This window comes from Meriones unguiculatus (genome assembly GCF_030254825.1).
Source record: "Meriones unguiculatus strain TT.TT164.6M chromosome 13 unlocalized genomic scaffold, Bangor_MerUng_6.1 Chr13_unordered_Scaffold_34, whole genome shotgun sequence".
NCBI lineage: Eukaryota > Metazoa > Chordata > Mammalia > Rodentia > Muridae > Meriones > Meriones unguiculatus.
In genome coordinates, this window is record NW_026843646.1 from 15518109 (window position 1) to 15535738 (window position 17630).

Consider the following 17630-nt stretch of genomic DNA (forward strand, 5'->3'; position numbering starts at 1 on the left):
AACCAAGGAGTGCTGCACTGGAAGCCAACACAGAAAAGACTTCCATAGCCACCATAATCTTCTCCTTTGTGCTGTGGTAGACAGGGAGGAAGGTGACCCACACACAGAAGAATACCTGCATGCTGAATGACAGGAACTTGGCTTCACTGAATGTGTCAGGCAAATTTCTAGACAAGAAGGCCATGGCATAGCTCCCAAGTGCCAAGGAGAAGAGGTATCCCAGGACACAGTGAAAGGCAACTGCTGATCCTTTGTTGCACACAATGATGATGTGGCCATGTTCAGCATGAGCATCATGATCAATGAATGGTGTAGAGGTAACCAGCCAGATTCCACAGAGAACAAGTTGGATCAGTGTGCAGATGGGAATGATGAAGTTAGGGGTCCTTGATACCATTAACCACCTCACCAATCTAGCTGGAACAGTGACCTTGAATACAATAACAACTGTGATAGCTTTGGCCAGTACTGTGGAGAGAGCCACAGTGAGCAGAATTCCAAATGCTGTCTGCTGCAAGATGCAGGTGGCTGTGTTGTGTGGGCTAATGAAGAACAAGGAACTGAGGAAGTAGATGATGAGTGTCAATAGCAGGATGTAACTGAGAGCCTGAATATTGGCCTTGAAAATGCATGTGTCTCTGTGCTTCACAAAGACTACAAGAACCACAGTTGTGAGTGCAGAGAAGCACAGTGCTGCAGTGGTGAAAGCCATACCCAAGAAGTCTTAGGACAAAAAGGTCACAGATTTCTGGAGGCAGTAACTCTTCTCTGAGTTTGCATAGTGACTTTCTGGACACATCACACACTGGTCGATATCTGTTCAGAAATAAAGGTGACTGTGAATCAATCCTCAGGTGTTCCCTTTTCCCCTAAGTTGTTACTCAGCCTCAGCTCATCAAAATGTTTCCTGATTCACCTCCTTTATTGTTTATTGTTTCAGAAAGAAATACCAGGTTGCCTGTGAATCATCTCAAATCTATGAAGCCATTTTTGTCTATGGTGACAAAAATCAAAGAATCCCAATGATCTTTGCTGTTTTTGTATGTTTGGCTTGAATTTATGGCTTCATGCATCTATTTTTTTTTCAATGCAGTTTATTCAGGAACATTGAACAATCCTCGGACCCCGGGGAAAGCCAGCCCACAGCTTAAATAGCCTCTGGGTAGCCAACCCAGGCGTGCCACGGGGGCAATGCAGATAGGTCCACATACATGGAAGCAAGCCAGCATCTATTTTATAAGTCATAAGATGACAGAATAATATTGTACAATGCTAATTTTATTCATACTTCACTTTATGAAGAAATTGCTAATTTCTAGGTGTATACTTTGTACAGTATGGACAATAGGCTTTGAAATTAATTTCTTATATACTGTTCTAAGATTCAGGACCCATATTAAATTATTTTCCCCAAATCCCCTGGATACACCCAATTTGGTTCATATTATGTATGATTTTGAAATAATAAATACCATTATATCCTTGAAGCTTAAAACCTTCACTAATATATGTTTTTACATTTAACTATAGCCTTATGTTTAACATAAAAGAAGAAAATTTTTGAAGTATTTCTATATATTCAAAAAAGAAGTTTGAAATACTCTGCTTCTAACATTTGTGTCATTTATCTTGAATTAATAACATATACTCCTTGGTTTGCAATGAAATATTTTTATTATATTAAACCTTTCTGTATTTCTAAAAATTATCACTTCATCAAATAATTTTCTATTTTACATTTTGAACTAAACATTATCAAGTTTATTGTCAGAAAAATCAAATCTGTATTTTGATATATGTTTTCTTTAGTGATCTTGAATAGTAATTTTTTCTCAAGATAATTTCACACTCAGAGCTTATTCCTTTGCTTCTGTTATGAGTGGTTTTTGTTGCTTTTCTATTGTACAATGTATGCTTTAAGCTTTTATTTATATGTTTCATTAACTAATATATATATGTGGATAACATCTTTTTTTTAAAAATAAGGTTTTCATATTCTGCAATATTGAATCATTGTTAGTTTGAAATTTTAATTTTGACCATGTATGTGTTCACTCATATTTTACTGTATTTCAAAATATAGTCACAAAGACAGGATATTGCATTCATGACTGACGTGTTCCTACTCTGTGCATATTGAATATATTTATGCACTTACCATATATCTGAAATACAGGGAAGGACATTTATCAAAAAAGTATTACATACCTGGTCCTATAGACCACACACAATTTCAGGAGGTGGGAGACCATATCATAAGAGGAGGAACTTGATGCTGCCAATTAGTTTAATGTACTTATTGTCAAACAAACAAACTTCTAAATGTTCTTGTTTATGCACATGGAAAAGTAATACTCTCATTCTTACTCTAAGAAGCCTCTCTTTGCTGTGATCTATGAAGAAGGCCAAGAAATATGACTGTGAAAGATCCTGAGAATGAGTGATGCATTAATGCCCATCCATAAAGAATGACTTTTAAACCATCTATTCCAACATTCAAGAAATATAATGGAAATAAATGCAAAATGTACACAAGATGATGGTTGCTAATTGTGTCTAGGCATCATATGTATTGCACTAAAGAACTCTCAATAATTACGGATAATGTCGCTGGTTGATTCTTCATAAGGATGAGATGAAGAATGAGAGAATTACTGTTCCCTTCCCTGTTAAAGTATTGCCTGTAAAGATATTTTTAAAAAGGAGAGGTAAATGTGTAACAAGTGATGACTGTATCTGGCTCCAAGGCACATTCTGAATCCAAAGGTCATGAAGATTAAACCAAATATGTCACAGAAAAATGAAAAAAAAATTCGTGCAACTGGTAAAGGGACAGTTAAGGATGAGAAGAGTAATAAGCATTAGTAGGGTGGAGCATACCTGGGATATACTGAATACATTTCAGAAATTTTTCCATCTTATGAACTATTCTAAATCAATTTAGACTTTAAAATTGAAAGTTTCAAATTTAGGCTATAAATAGCCATTGTTCAATGTATATTGAAGTCACAATAGGACTGAGAGACATGCAAATATAACCAGTCTGAGGTTTACCAAATGGAGCTTTGTTGGCTTAGCCCATAGACAAAGAGTGAAGAAATAAGGTAAAACTGGGTGTCAAAATCACTGAACTGGTACTTCCTTTTAGTTTTGGATTGACAAAACAATACTGGATATCATGCAGGGCATTCCCAGACTATATTTTGAAGAGTCGGTAGTTCGTTTGTCTGTGGAAACTATCTGGAATGTTTGACCTATTGGGTTCCTGCAAATAGGCATGAGGACTTTCTGGTTGTATATAGGATTTTCTTGGAAAACTGGGAAGTTAAATGCAGTTTTGGGGGCTATATGCCCCTCTGCACTTCCTGGACTGTTTGTCTACACAAGGCCATTTTATTTTTAAGAAACTGCTTTGACCTGGCTATCAACATACATGTTTTGGAAGGTAACTGAGTTAGACAAGTGCAGTGTGTAAGAAAAGGCTAGAGTTTTAACACCTCACTCCCATCAGAATGGCTAAACTCAAAACCTCAATGGATGACACATGCTGGAGAGGTTGTGGAAGAGAATGAACCCTCCTCCATTGCTGGTGGGAATGTAACCTTGTACAACTGCTTTGGAAATCAATCTGGCATTTCTGAGAAAATAAGAAGAGTGCTACTTCATGATCCACCTATACCATTCCTGGGCATATATTCGAATGATGCTTAACCATAAAACAAGGACATTTGCTCAAAATATATTCATAGCAGCTTTGTTAGTAATAGCCAGAATCTGGAAACAACCCAGATTTCCCACAACAGAGGAACGGGTACAGAAAGTGTGGTACATTTATGCAATGGAATACTACTCAGCAATTATAAACAAGGAAATCATGAAATTTGCAGGCAAATGCTGGGAACTAGATAATATCATCCTGAGTGAGGTAACACAGAACAAAAAGACAAATAAGGTATATGCTCATTTATAAGTGGATATTCTTCACATTATATAGAATAAACATAGTAAAATCTCTAGCCCTAAAATGCTAAACAAGGAAGACCCTAGGGAAGAGATTGACACCTCATTCAGAAGGGCAAACAAGACTGAAGTAAAAGAAGACAGGGAACAGGACAGAAGCCTGCCAGGGAGGCCCTCTTAAAGACTTTACCCATCAGGTTGTCAGAGGAGATGCTGAGACTCATATCCAAACTTTGGGCAGAGTGCACGGAAACTTATGAAGGGGGAGTTACAAAGATGTGGAGACAGGAGCTACACAAGGAGACCAACAGAGCCAAAAACACCTGGGCCCATAGTGGACATGCAGAGACTGAAACTCCAACCATTGGCCTTGAATGGAGATTTCTTAGACACCTTGCTCAGATGAAGTCCATAGGTGCTCAGCTTCAAAGTGATTTCCAAGTACAGGGCTGTCTCTGACTTGAAGTCAGTGGCCATCTCTTTAATCACCTCCTTCTAGGGGATGCAGTCTTGCCAGGCCACAGAGGAAGATGATGCAGCCAGCCCTGGTGATACCTGATAGACTAAGGTCAGATAGAAGGGGAGGAGGTTCTTCCCTGTCAGTGTATTAGGGGAATGGGAGAGGTAAATGGGTAGAAGTGGGAAGACAGGTGTGACTCAGAGGAGACAAGGTAGAAGCTATATCAGGGATACAAAATGAATAAATTGTAATAAATAATAAATAAATAACTTAAAAATTAAAAGAGAGAAGCTTGTGTAGACATTTCAATATCTAAAGAATAGACTACACAGCAAATCTAATCAAAAGAGATGGGTAATATTACATATTAACACAAATAAAATTCCATGATATTTCACAATAGCCTCAAATAATATTAAATTTCCTAGTGTAACTATAAGCAAGGGAAATAATTATGTGGTAAAACTTCAAGTCTTTGAAGAAAAAAACTTTGAAGCAGCTATGAGAAAATGGAAAATTCTTCCATGGTTATGAATAAATAGGATAACAAAGTAAAAATGACCACCATACCAAAATCAATCTACCGATTCAATGCGCTCCCCTTAAAATTTCCAACACAATTATTTACAGATTATGCAAGGATAAATCTTGACTTCATACGTGAAAATTACAAAGCCAAAATACTCAAAACAGTCTTGAACAATACAATAACTATAGGAGATATCATTACCTCTGACTGGAATTTGTACTAAGAGATATAGTATGAATGGTGTTGGCATAAAAACAGAAATATTGACAGACATATTGGTAATTGAATAGATCTCTATCTATCTATCTATCTATCTATCTATCTATCTGAGAGTTCCAAGATGGTGGCAACCAGTGCACACCATTTCTGAAGGGCAGAACACCAAAAACTTGAAAACTTGTGAGTGGATGGTTAGCTGAAGCCAGAGCATTGACTTTGAGGTTTCCAGGGCTAGACCCATGTGCTGGGACACCCTGGATCCATCCTCTTCGTGGATGTCTCCGGGTCTGAAAAGTGGCCAACTATGGAACCCTGCACTCCCAGCTGCACCTTCGCTTGCTCAGCTTGCCCTGGTGGTGCAACAGAGGTGGGGAGTGCATAACCCCAGGTATGGGGCACCTCCTTACTCTAAAAGCCAAACAGGGACCCAAATCTGAAAGTAGAAATCTGTGGGCTCTCTGTGCTTATCACATACACCTGTGAGTGAGTGTGCTCAGGACTTCTGTGCTTCCCACACAAGCCTGAAAGTGAGTTCATGGGCCCTTTATGCTTTGCACACCCACCTGCAAGTGAGTGTGCATGGGCCCTAGTGCTCCCACACATGCCTGTGAGTGAGTTCGCAGGTCCTCAGCACTTTCCACACAGCCTGCCAGTGAGTGCTTCTGCAAGAGAGTGCATACAGAGCCTGGAAAATGGGTCTTTCTGCACTCGCAGCCAGACATCAGATACCTCTGACACACACCCCCATTATGGGCAACATAGGGATGTCTGGGACAACAACCTCAACACTGAAGCCCCTGTTCTCTGGGTTTCCCAGTGGAGTCCAGACAAACATTTCCTAGAACCAAGACAGTGCAGCTTAGGCAGATCTGAGGGATTGAAGCACAATGCTTGGACAGGCCTGTGGGCCACTGAGCCATTCATGGCACCTGGACATGCACACTGAGCCTGCAAAATATGCCAGAACCCTCACCTGTACTTAAGCTTTGTCCTTATACTTCACTTCTCCAGGCAGACACACCTACACCCACACTCCTGCACTTGCACATTTGCACCTGCAACCTTCCTCGATTAGCTGCATTTGAAACACCAACACCCACTCTCAAACCAGTGGACCTCTCTAATCTTCCTGAAGAATTCCCTGGACTCCACAGAAAGACAGACACAGTCTGCAGTATGGGCTCTAAGGAACAAACAGAAAAGGCTACTGATCATCAAATGGCTAGAGGCAGGCTTAAGAACACATCCAACATAAATTAGGACATCACGGATTCACCAGCAACCTCCAAAAAACATAGATATTTTAATTCATTGGAATCACAGGAAAATTATTGTAAAGCTATGCTTATTGAATTATTAGAGGCACGTGAATAAGAAATGAACAAAACTCTTAAACAGCTACACAAAAATAGAGGCACATAAAGAGGAAAGAAACAAAGCTCTCAAAGAAATGCCAACAAAAAATAGCAACCCAAATATAGACACATAAAGGGGAAACAAATTTAAAAATGGATGCCATCATAGAAAGATAGGAATTCACATTCAAACAGATGAAGGAAATGGTGCAAGACATGAATTAGAATCAATTAGAATTAGAATCAATGAAAAAATACAAACAATGAAAACTCAGGAGCTGGAGAACTTAGAGAAAAGACCAGGAGCCAAAAAAGGTAAGCATCACCAACAGAATACAATAGATGGAAGAAAGAATCTCAGGCACTGAAGATACAATTGCAGAAATTGAAACTTCTTTCAAAGAAAAAGTAAAATCAGAAAAGTTCCCAACACAAAACATCCAAGAAATCAAGGACATCATGAAAAGAAAAAAAATCTAAAAATAATATGAATAGACCAAAAAAAAAAAAAATCCCAGGCTCCAAGGTCAAAACACTAAATCTACAGAACAAAGAAAAATATTAAAAGCAGCAAGGGAAAAAAGGACAAGTAAAATGTAAAGGTTGATTTAGCAGAATCACACCAGATTTCTCAACAGAAAGCATGATAGCCAGAAGGGCCTAGGAAGATGTCGTGCAGACTCTAAGAGAACACAGATGCCAAACCAGACTACTATACCCAGCAAAAATTTCAATCACCAAAGATAAAGAAAACAAAATATTCCATGACAAAATTAAACTTAAACAACATCTTCATAGCAACCCAGCCCTACAGAAGATACTAGAATGAAAACTTCAATCTAGCGAAAACAACTACACCCAAGAAAATAAAGAACATAGATAACCTCACAACAACAACAACAAAGTCAAAAGAAAACAAGCACACAAACACACTATCACCACCAACTCCACAATAAAGGAACTAGCATTTATTGGTTTATCTATCAACATCAATGGACTCAACTCGCCCATAAAAAGACACAGACTAACAGAATGGTTGCAGAAACAGGATCCAACATTCTGCTGCATCCGAGAAACACACCACTGCAAGAATGAGAGAAACTACCTCAGAATAAAGGGCTGGAAAAATATTTTTAAAGCAAACAGACCCAGAAAAAAAAGCTGGGGTAGCTATTCTAATATATAATAAAATAAACTTTCAAACAAAATTAATAAAAAAAATGAGGATGGAAACTTCATACTCATCAAAGGGGAAATTCCACCATGAGGACAACACAATCCTGAACATCTATGCCCCAAATACAAGAGCATTGGTATTTGTAAATGAAACAGTACTAAAGCTCAAATTACATAACCATCCCAACACCTTGATAGTGGCAGACTTCAATACTCTACTCTCTCCATGGGACAGATCATCAAGACAGAAGCTAAATAGGGAAATAATGACACTTACAGAGGTCCCAAATAAAATGGGCCTACAGAAATTTTCACCCAAACTCAAAAGAGTCTACCTTCTTCTCAGCACCCCACACAACCTTTTCCAAAGTTGACCATTCTCCATAGTCAAACACAAAGCAAGCCTTAACAGATACAAGAAGATCGAAATAATCCTATCAGAACACCATGGCCTAAAACTAGACCACAACAACAACAACAGAAATAACAAAAAGCCTACACATGCATGGAAACTAAACAACTCTCTACCTAATGACAGTTTAGTCATGGAAGAAATAAAACAAAGAAACTCAATGTAACTCAATGAAAATGAAGGCACAACTTACCCAAATTTATGGGACACAATGAAAGTAGCGATCAAAGAAAAAGTCACAGCACTAAGTGCCTTCAGACAGAAGTTGGAGATATCTCATAGAAGGAACTTAATGGCACTTGAAAGCTCTAGAAAATAATAAGCAGACACACCCAAGAGGAGTAAAGGGTTGGAAATAATCAAATTCAGGGTGAAATCAATACATTAGAAACAAGTAAACAATTCAAAGAATCAAGCAAGAGCTGGTTCTTTGAAAAAAATCAACAAGATAGACAAACCCTTAGCCAAACTAAGTATATGGCAGAGAAAAACTATCCAAGTCAGCAAAATCAGAAATGAAAAGTGGGTTATAATGACAGACACTGAGGAAATTTAGAGAATCATTAGGTCTTACTTCAAACGCCTATGTCACAAATTTTGAAAATATAAATGAAACGGACAATTTTCCTGATAGATTCCATTTAGGAAAGTTAAACCAAGATCAGGTAAATAGATTAAACAGTCCTACATGGCCCAAAGAAATGGAAGAATTCTACCAGACCTTCAAAGAAGACCCAAAGCCAATACTCTTCAAACTATTCCAGAAGATAAGAAGAGAAGTAACATTAACAAACTCATTCTATGAGGACACAGTCACATTGATACCTAAACTACACAAAGATCCAACAAAAAGTAGAATTTCAGACCCATCTCTTCTTATGAACATGACACAATAAAAGAAAAAAAAAGTCTCAATAAAATACTCGCAAACCAAATCCTAAACCACATAGAAGATATCATCAATGATGACCAAGTAGGCTTCATTCCAGGTGTGCAGAGGTGGTTCAATATACTGAAATCCATTAATGTAATCCAGCACATAAGCAAACAGAAGGAGAAAACAAAACAAAACAAAACAAAAACATGATCATCTTCTGAGATGCCAAAAAAGCATTTCACAAAACCCAACATTCATTCATGTTTAGACTTTTAGAAAGATCAGTTATACAGGCACTTACTAAACATAGTAAAGGAAATATACAGCAATCCTAGAACCAACAAAAAACTAAAGAGAGAGAAACTTAAATCAATCCTAATGAAATCAGGACAAGGCAAGGCTGCCCCCTATTCCATATCTCTTCAAAATAGTACTCGAAATCCTAGCTAGAGCATTCAGACAACTAAAGGAGATAAAGGGAATAGACACTGGAAAGGAAGAAGTCACAAAAATTCTATCAGAGAGCTCCTTCAGCCAATAAACACCTTTAGCAAAGTGGCTGTATACAAAATTAACTCAAAAAAATCTGAAGCCCTCCTATATTCAACAATCAAATGGGCTGAGAAAGAAATTAGGGAAACAACACCCTTCACAATAGCCACAAATAACAAAGTGTCTTGGTGTGACTAATCAAGCAAATGAAATACCTATATTAAAAAGTACAAAACTCTGAAGAAAGAAATTGAAGAAGACTATCCAGCAGGGTATTAAAGCAGATGCTGAGGCTCATAGCCAAACTCTGGACAGAGTGCAGGGATTCTAAAGAAGGGGGAGAGCAAAAGATGTAGAGGAGACAGGAGCTCTACAAGGAGAGTAGCAAAGCCAGAAAATCTGGGCACAGGGATCTTCTCTGAGACTGATACTACAACCAAGGACCATGAATGGTGTTAACCTAGAACCTCTGCACAGATGTAGACCATGGCAGCTCGGTCTTCAAGTGGTTTCCCTAGTAATGGGAACTGGGGCTGTCTCTGACATGAACTCAGTGGCTGGTTCTTTGATCACCAACTCCCCCTGAAGGCAGGGACAGTCTAACCAGGCCACAGAGGAAGACAATGCAGACAGTCCTGATGAGACCTGATAGACTAGGGTCAGATGCAAGGGGGGACATGGGAGGAGAAGAGAGAGGGAGGGCAGTATTAGCAATAGATGAGGGAAGGGGCTAACAGCTGGAATTCAAAGTGAATAAGTTGTAATGAATAAAAAATAAAAAAATTAATTGAAGATATCAGAAGATGCAAAGAGCTCCCATTCTCATGGATCTGTAGGATTAACATGAAAATGGCCATCCTACCAAAAGCAGTCTACAGATTCAACTCAATTCCCATCAATACACCAACACAATTATTTACAGAACTTGAAAGAACAAGTCTCATATGGGGAAAAAAATTCAGAATTGCTTAAACAATCCGGTACAAACTGTTTTCAACATGTGCTATAGAGCAATAGTAATAAAAACTGCATGGTACTGACATAGAAACAGACTGGTGAATCAATGAAATAAAATAGAAAAAACCCAGAATAAACCCATACACCTATGGATACTTGATTTTTGACAAAGATGCCAAAACAATACAATGGAAAAAGATAGCATATTTAACAAATGGTACTGTCCTAATTGGAAGGCTACATGTAGAAAATGCAAATAGATCCATTTTTATTACCCTGCACAAAACTAAAGTCCAAGTGGATCAAAGACCTCAACATAAAACCAGACACACTAAACCCATTAGAAGAAAAAGTGGGGAAGAGCCTTGAACTCATTGTTACATGAGACAACTTCATGAAGAGAACACCAACAGCACAGACTCTAAGATCAATAAAAGGGACCTCATGAAACTGAAAAGCTTCTATAAAGCAAAGGACACTGTCATCAGAACCAAATGACTACAGACTGGGAAAAGATCTTCACCAATCCTACAGCTGACAGAAGGCTAATATCCAGAATATATAAAAAACTTAAAAAGTTAAACACCAACAAACCAATTAATCCCATTAAAAATGGGGTACAGAGCTAAACAGAGAATTCTCAATAGAGCAATATCAAATGGCAGAGAAACAGAGAAATGCTCAACATACATAGTCAACAGGAAAATGCAAATAAAAAACCCTGAGATTTCACCTCACACCCATCAGAATGGCTAGGATCAAAAACTCACATGCTGGAAAGGATGTGGAGAAGGGAACATTTCTCCATTGCTGGTGGGAATTTAAACTTGTTCAATCACCTTGGAAATCAATTTAGTGCTTTCTCAGAAAATTGGGAATAGTGCTGCTGCAAGATCCAGCTATACCACTCCTAGGCATATATCCAAAGTAAATTTAAGTATATCACCTACCCCTGCAGGGTTCAGTCATGCTAGACCACAGAGGAAGGCAATTCAATGGTCCTGATGAGACCTGATAGTAGAGTCAAAAGAAAAGGGGAAGAGGACCTCCCTTATCAGCATATTAGATGAGCATATATTCTGAAGTAAACAACAAGGACATTTCTTCAACCATGTTTGTAGCAGCTATATTATTAAAAATAAAAAGCTTGAAACAACCTAGATGTCCTTCAATGGAGAAATGGATACAGAAATTGTGGTACTTTACACAATGGAATACTACTCAACAATTAAAAACAAGGAAATCATGAAAATTGCAGACAAATTGTGGGAACTAGAAAAGACCATCTTGAGTTAGGTAACCTAGAAGCAGAAAAACACACATGGTATATACTCACTTGTAAGTGGATATTAGCCATATAATATAGGATAAACATACTAAAATCTATACTCCTAAAGAAAGTAAACAAGAAGGAGTACCCTAGGGAAGATGCTCAATATTCATTCAGAAGGTTAAATGTGATAGACATTGGAAGCAGGAGAAACCAGGTAACAGGACAGGAGCCTACAATTGTAGGCCTCTGAAAGTCTGTACTGATCTAGGTATCAAAGCAGGGGCAGAAACTCGTAGCCAAACTTTGGGCAAAATGCCTGGATTAAATAGAAAGACCAGGAGGGGAAAGAAGCTCCAAAAGGAGACCAACAGAGCCAAAAAATCTGAGCCCTGGAAGGGGGCCTGCAGAGACTGATAACCTAACCAAGGACGTGTAGAGGACATTTAACCCACTCTCATATGTAGCCCATAGACTCAGCATCCAAGTGGAGTCCCTAATAAGGATTGCAGGGACTTTCTATGAAATGAACTCTGTGGCAGGCTCTCTGATCACCTACCCCTGCAGGGTTCAGTCATGCTAGACCACAGAGGAAGGCAATTCAATGGTCCTGATGAGACCTGATAGTAGAGTCAAAAGAAAAGGGGAAGAGGACCTCCCTTATCAGCATATTAGATGAGGGGCATATGGCAAGAAGAGGGAGGGAAGGTGGAACTGGAGGTAGACAAGGAAGAGAACCACAACTGTGATACAAATTGAACAAATTTTAATAAAAGATAATTAAAAATTTTTAAAGAAATAAATATAAATCCAAACACATATTACTACCTGATATTTTTATAAAAATATCCAAAGTTACCTACAAGGATAAAAAAACAGCATCTTCATCAAATGATAGTACTAAAACTAGATTACTATAAAATATATATAATATATATAATAATATATAATAATATAATAATGCAAATAACAAATTCATCACCTTGCACAAAACCCAACTATCAGTGGATAAAAGATCTCAAGATAAAAGAAGATACACTGAACTGTATAGAAGATAAAGTTTGGAATAGCCATGAATGCATTGGAACAGGCAAAGCTTTTCTGACTAGAACACTGAAAGGAAAGGCACCAAGGTGAACAATTAATAAATGGCATCTCATGGAATTGAAAATTTCTGTAAGGCAAAGGACACAGTTATTTAAGCCAGGCAGCTTCCTACATAAAGAGAAATTATTTACACAAACTTCACATCTGATAGAGTACTAATTGTAAAGATTATATAAAGGACTTAAAAAACCTGATTTCAAAAAAACAAAAATAAAATTGATGTGCAGACCTAAACAATGAGTGTGTAATAGAGGTATACAAATAGCTGGAAAAAAAAAACCTTAAAGAAGTGTTCAATATTTTTAGGCATCAAAATATCTAATGCAAATCAAAAATACTTTGACATTCCTATTTCTACCATAATGGACACCTCATGTTGGCAAGGATGTGGAGTAAGAACATCTCTTAAATGTTGATGTGAATACAAAAATAGCTCTAAGTAAATGAATACAGCAGTTCCTCAGAATGTTGGGAATTGATCTATCACAGTATCTAGACATATAACTTTTGGGCATATAACCAAAGAATGCAACATCCAACCACAATAACACTTGTTCAACCATGTTCATTGTAGCTTTATCCATAATATCTAGAGACTAGAAATATTCTAGATATCCCTCAACAGAAAAATAGATAAAGAAATCTGGTACACTTACACATTAGATTATTACTCAGCTGTTTTTTTAAAAGACATTATGAAATTAGCAAAAAGATGGATATTACGAGAAAAAAAAAAACATCCTGAGTGAGATAATCCAGACCTATAAAGACAAGTTTGTTGAGTACCACTTCAAAGTGGAGAGTAGCCCTTAGATTAATAACAACCAAACAACATTCCATTGACCACACACACAGGGATCTTTTCTGAGACTGATACTGCAACCAATGACCATGCAAGGAGATAAACTAGAACCCCTGCATAGATGTAGCCCATGTCAGCTCAGTCTCCAAGTGGCTTCCCTAGTCAGAGAAGAGGGACTGTCTCTGACATGAACTCAATGACTGCCTCTTTCATCATCTCCTCCTGATGGGGGAGCAGTCCTTCCAGGCAACAGGAAAAAAAAAACAACAAAAACCAATGCATCCAGTCCTGATGAGACCTGATAGGCTAGGGTCAGACTGAAGGGGAGGAGGACCTCCCCTATCAGTGGACTGGGGGAGGGACATAGGGGGAGAAGAGAAGAGGGTGGGATTGGACAGGGACAAGGGAGACAGCTACAGCTGGAATACCAAGTGAAGAAACTGTAATAAATTAAAAATAAATAAATGAAAAATGAAAAAGAAGTCATGGAAGTAGCCAAGAATTATTTGATCTGATTTAAGGACCACTCAAGGAGAAGCAGAGCATGAATGACACTTCTTGGGTAACCAAGAGCAGGAGATTGGATATTCCAGAACCTAGGGTAAAATGAAATATAACTGATCTAAGAAAACCTCAATAAAATGATGCCTAATGATTAGGAATATCCTAATTAGAATATCCTAGTGATATTCTACTACATTCATAGTTGAATGCCTTATCCAATCATCATCATCAGAAGTTTCCTCTGGCAAGAATTCAGAGTGGATTCAGAAATCCACAGCCAGACTGTGTGAAGAGTGTCTAAATTGGAGGTCTCCATCAAAGCCCTCCCTGCAGAGCTCAGGGATTCCACTGAGAGCAGGAGGTGGGAGGATTATAAAAGTTGGGGGGATGGAAGGCACCAGGAAAACAAAGCCCTCTGAATCAACTACAAAAATGGTGCATATGAACTCACAGAGACCAAAACAGCAAGCATAAGGCCTACATGAGTACACCTGGTCTTCTGCATGTATTTTAGCTTAGTATGACAATGAGACTTCTGACTTTGAGGATGAGTGTGTCTCTGACTCTTTTGTTTCCTCTTGGGAAACTTTAAATTTCTAATCAAGGAACAAAAGTCTATATCTTCTCGCTAGTCCTTTTCCTTTGGCTTAGGTATTTCAGACTTCTATGGACAAGTTGGGAAGTTCTCTATCAGCCTGTATTTATCTGTCTCATTGGAAATCTTATTTTCAGCACAAGGAGTACAATCAAAGCAGCAAGCAGCCTTGCCTTCCTGGGCAGACTTCCTTAATCCAGGCATACAGCTCTCACTGCACACAGACTGTGGAATCTAAGAGAAATGAAAACTATTAGCAAATGTTTGGATTTTTGTGAAATTTTTGAGTGAGTGGCATGTTTCTAAGTATTATCAAATATTAATCTGGAAATGCTTACACATAAAATGAAAGGTAATGGGTATTAGTGATACTAATTTTAGAACATTTTGCAATACAAAACCCACATATTTAAACCTTGGTTCAATATATGAAGCTGTTGTCATTAAAGTAGTGTTCTAGAAGGTCACAGTATGACTTCAGATTTAAACTGTCTCAATATTACTGGCTACTAGGGAACTTTAATATCCAATGTAGTTGTGAATGTTGATTGACAACTCTATAGGGCTTGGATTCATCATGGAAACAAGTCTTTGGGCATTTCTGTGAGGAGTTGTAGAGAAACATTTACCTGATGTGGAAAAAGCTACCACAAAATGGGGGTCAATAATTAATTGGCTACTGTGAGTTTAGTGTCATCACATTCTCTGGCTCCTAAAACATTATTTTCCCACTAGGGTAAGACTGATTGCTCACAGAGTCAGCAAAAACAAACCTGCTCTCCCTTCAGTTGTTTTGTTGACTATTTATTTGAGGTAGCAAAGCAAACACACACACAAACACACACACACACACACACTCACTTGTCATCCTAATCTATCTTTTTTAAAGGCTGACAATAAAAATGCCACTTTACCCCTTGGTTTGCCTGTGGTATATATGCAAGATTAGAGTCTCACAACAGTGTGAGGCAGCCATGATCATTCAGGCCTTTACAGCCATTGAAGCAGGACATTCTCCCCAAGCATGGTTGGATACCATAAAAAGCTAAAATGGTACGCTCAGGATGCGAGGCTAAGCACTGCACTCAGGGTCAGCCGCTTTGGACCCAGAGAAGAGCATGTCTGATTGCATGCGGGTTGATGCCCCAGGTCCCGCCTCTGAGAAAAAGGTATCGGACGGGTCTGATGCTCTTTGGGTGGATGACACCTAAATGAACATCTGTACAAAGTCCCAATATATTTCTAATATCAGAGATCAGACCTCTACTCTTGCCTGATGCGTCTAAAACAAAAAGGGGGAACTGTAGAGAGCTGCGGAATGCTATGCCTTAAAGATGGAGCTGGTTTCTGCCTTCCACCTTCCCGATGGTGAGTGCTCTCTGTCACGAACAACTCCACATTTGGCTAAGGCCGAGGATCTGGCTTGCTTCCATGTATGTGGACCTATCTGCATTGCCCCCGTGGCACGCCTGGGTTGGCTACCCAGAGGCTATTTAAGCTGTGGGCTGGCTTTCCCCAGGGTCCGAGGATTGTTCAATGTTCCTGAATAAACTGCATTGAAAAAAAAATGCCACTTTACTTCTCACTAAAATTTCTAAGGCTCTGTCACTAAATAAATCTTCTATCAGTGTTTTCAGGCTATGACAGAAACTTAACTTATTCATAAGAAATATGTTGGCATACTAAGATTTAAAAACAAACTTTTCCATTGATCAGAGTCAGGAAATGAGAAAACAGTTTATGTTGGCTGTTTAACTGCCTAAATGGTTGCTGAATAATAATTGGTACTGAATAAGTGTCAAAAGATCATAACATCCTGAAAACTACTTTTGTTTTTATTAAAGATCAAAATGAGATAAGTCATGACTCACCTTTATAAACTTTGTAGGCCATTGAATCATCTGCTCACATAGACAACTGTTGACCAAGAGGAGCATCTGAAGAAAATGGTGCATATGAAAATGGTGCATACTTTAACCTTTAATCCAAGACCCTTTGGAAAATTCCAAAAATTGAGAATGTCATACTCTGAATCTAGGCATTTTCTCCCATCCAGTATTTTGTGACCTCTCAAGAGATTTTTCAGTAGGTCATTCTTTAGGAAATAAAGGAACTGAAAGAGATGTAGGAATATAGTTTGAAGTACATCTAAGATACTAAAAACATTTTATTTAAAAAGTAGTACAAAGAATCATTATAAAAGGATAATTTTTAAAATTTATTTTTTATTTATTACTATTTATTCAATTTGTATCCAAGCTGTAGGACCCTCCCTCATTCTCTCCCAAACCCCTGCTATGTCCCTCTTTTAGTCCTCTGCGCCTTCCCTAGTCCACTGATAAGGAAGGTCCTCCTTCCCTTTCATCTGACCCTAGCCTATCAGGTTTCATAAGGACTGTCTGCATTGTCTTCCTCTGCGGTCTTGTAAGGAAGTCCTTTCTCAGTGGGATGTGATCAAAGAGCCAGCCACTGACTTCATGTCAGAGACAGCCCCTGTTCCCCTTACTAGGGAACCACTTGAAGACTGAGAAGGGGTACTAGGTTATCTCCTTGAATGGCCCTTCTTTGGAGTATCAGTCTCAGAACAAACCCCTATGGCCAGATATTCTGGTTCTGTTGCTCTTCTTGTAGCTCTCCTGTTCACTCCATATCTTTTTATCTCTCCCTTCTTTCATAAGATTCCCTGTACTCTGCTCCAAGTTTGACTGTGAGTCTCAGCATCTGCTTTGATACCCTGCCGGTTAGAGTCTTTCAGAGGCCCTCTGTGGTAGGCTTCAGTCCTGTTCCCTGTTTTCTCCCTCTTCTAATGTATTTCACCTTTCCCTTTCTGCATAAGGATTGGTCATCTTACCCAGAGTCCTCCTTCTTTCTTAGATTCTTTAGGTATAAAGATTTTCATATAATTTATCTTATAT

The 17630-nt window shown here is 38.3% G+C and overlaps 1 pseudogene; it reads right to left on the reverse strand.

Moving 5' to 3' along the window:
* The window catches only part of LOC132650841 (neurocalcin-delta-like), a 103485-nt pseudogene that overhangs the window by 57009 nt on the left and 28846 nt on the right, over nucleotides 1-17630 (reverse strand).